We start from the raw sequence: 2,478 nt of genomic DNA, 5'->3' as shown, positions 1-2,478 counted from the left end.
GACTCCAATGGTTTTGACTACAATTTCTGGCGGGGGTTTCTTAAACTAGTGTCCCAAATGTTCAGGGTTACTATGGCTTCACAGTAACTGGTGGATGCCAGTGCAGTCTGTATAGTTATTCATTCCTTGTTTTACGCTGGCAGTGTCTGAATTTTATTTAAATTTTAACAGGGCTCCATATGGATCATCCTAAATCCTTAATGGAAAGTCAATTTCTCTTCTAGTAGATTGATTTAAGAATGGAGATATGAATCAATCCTAGCAATTACACATTAGATGAAATTGTCTGGAGGAAGGAAAGAATGTTCTAGGGAAGGATTATTCCCTGGTCAAAAAAGACACACATAGAAAAATCACCATTTCTTTAGCCGGACATTTTCAGCTCTGGATGCTATTCTGGGAACTGATGCATCCATCTTGTGTCTGTTAAGAGGCCTAGTCCAAGTGCAAAATGACGCGCCAGGAATGGCAGACAAGAAAGACAAAACGTACTAATGGCCACTGTGATATTTTGAGGAGACTTATCACCATCCTTGGAACTTACTTATATGTGTGTGATGATCAATTTGTATTATTTAAATTATTTAAATTTATTTTTTTCTTTTACTTGCAACCAAAGTCATCTTCACAAATTCTAGTGAAAAAAGAGACTTACACAACCTTGAAACTGTGAAACTTTGTACATGGTTCTGGGAATAGAATTTGTAGCTTATATGAGATTTGTAAAAATAGGTAATAGCAATAAGTTCCTAAAATGTACAGATGGACATATTGATGACTTGTACAAAAGCATCCTCTGTATTATGTACATTAACTTCACTCTTATACTTCAGTAAAGCAGTCATTTCTCTGTTACCTAAATAAAATGTGATCATGTTATTCCACTGCTTTAACCTCTATTCCAATCTCCAAAGGTATTTGCCTTTAGGAGAGAAAACAAGTCACATTGTGTATAATTTTAATTTTTCTATTTCTTTTAACAAGCTTATTGGATTACTCTAATCCTTCAAAAAATCAATAGAAAATGCATATAAAGCTTCTTGAGTGACGTACTTGTCATGAATAAATAAGTAAAAACATAGAGGGTGACCTGGCTGAACCACATCAGCCTTTCAGCTTCTGCGGACTGAGCAGTGTTCCATTAAGGGGGTGAGTCTAGGAATACCAGGCGCTGGCCATGGCAGGAGGCTTGCCAGAACTGGGAGAGTCAAGGAGAAGCAGAAGATACTGAACAGGAACAAAGAAGAAGGAACATCAAGAAATAGTGTCTTCTGGAGAGCATGATGCTAAACGAAATAAGCCAGTCGGAGAAAGATAAATATCACATGATCTCACTCATTTATGGAATATAATGAACAACATAAACTGATGAACAAAAACAGATTCAGTGACAGAGAAGCATCGATCAGACTGTCAAACCTCAGAGGGAAGTCAGGGGAGGGTAATGAGGGGAGGGGAAGAGATCAACCAAAGGACTTGTATACATGCAATAAGCATAACCAATGAACACAGACAGTAGGGGGGTGAGGGCATGTGCGGGGAGGTGAGGAGACAGTGGAGGGAAAAGGTCACATATGTAATACTTTAATCAATAAAGAAAAATAAATAAATAAATACAAAATAAAAGCACAACATAGGGATTCCTGGGGTGGTGGAATTGCTCTGGATTGTCTTAATGCCAATATCCTGGTTGTGATATGGTGCCATAATTTTGCAAATGTTACCATTGGGGGAAAATGGGTAAATGGTACATGGGATATCTCTGTATTATTTTTTACAACCACATGTGAATCTATACTTTTCCCCAAAAAAAGTTTAGTTACAAAAAAAAAAAAAATCCCACAAATAAAAACAATTAAACAACAACAACAAAAAAAAAACCCCAGAAGTTCTGGATTCTGATCCTATATCCAGATAAATTTTAAAAAGAAAGTAATTACTCAGCCTCTGTTTACTCACTTGTAAAAGAATAAATAAAGTGTGTACTATCTCCTGGAACTGGGCAAATAAAGAGAAAATGTTTAAGAAAAAAAAGAAATCGTGTCTTTCACTTATGGAATAAAGAAGGCTAACACTGGAATGGGAAGAAAAAGGACAGGCAAAGCTACACATTATCTTTTGAAACTCAGATGATGAACTAATTTAACTCTCATTTATTCACAAAAATCCTTCAGAGCAGTGGCTGATTGAATGGAGAGAGGAAAGGAGAGCCATGTGTCTATCTGCCTGAGACACCACCTGTCTGCTCCCTCTTCATTGTGGTAGGAATGAAATCCTTTTCAGGTTCAGCATCCTCAGTGTATTCCTGTGGGAAGGAACTAAAAGGAAAGTGTGTTGCCACTTTATAGGCAAAACTTGTGGTTCTCCTTCTGCTGATTAACACTGCTTCTCTGGAAGATGCCATTCAGATATGAATGCTTTGTTGTGAAAGATGCTTAAGCACTGGTACCGTAGGGGGTGCTTGCCTTCTCTACCGAA

This window comes from Myotis lucifugus, unplaced genomic scaffold (assembly GCF_000147115.1).
Source record: "Myotis lucifugus unplaced genomic scaffold, Myoluc2.0 scaffold_696, whole genome shotgun sequence".
Taxonomy (NCBI): domain Eukaryota; kingdom Metazoa; phylum Chordata; class Mammalia; order Chiroptera; family Vespertilionidae; genus Myotis; species Myotis lucifugus.
Note: the sequence above shows the minus strand (reverse complement) of the source record.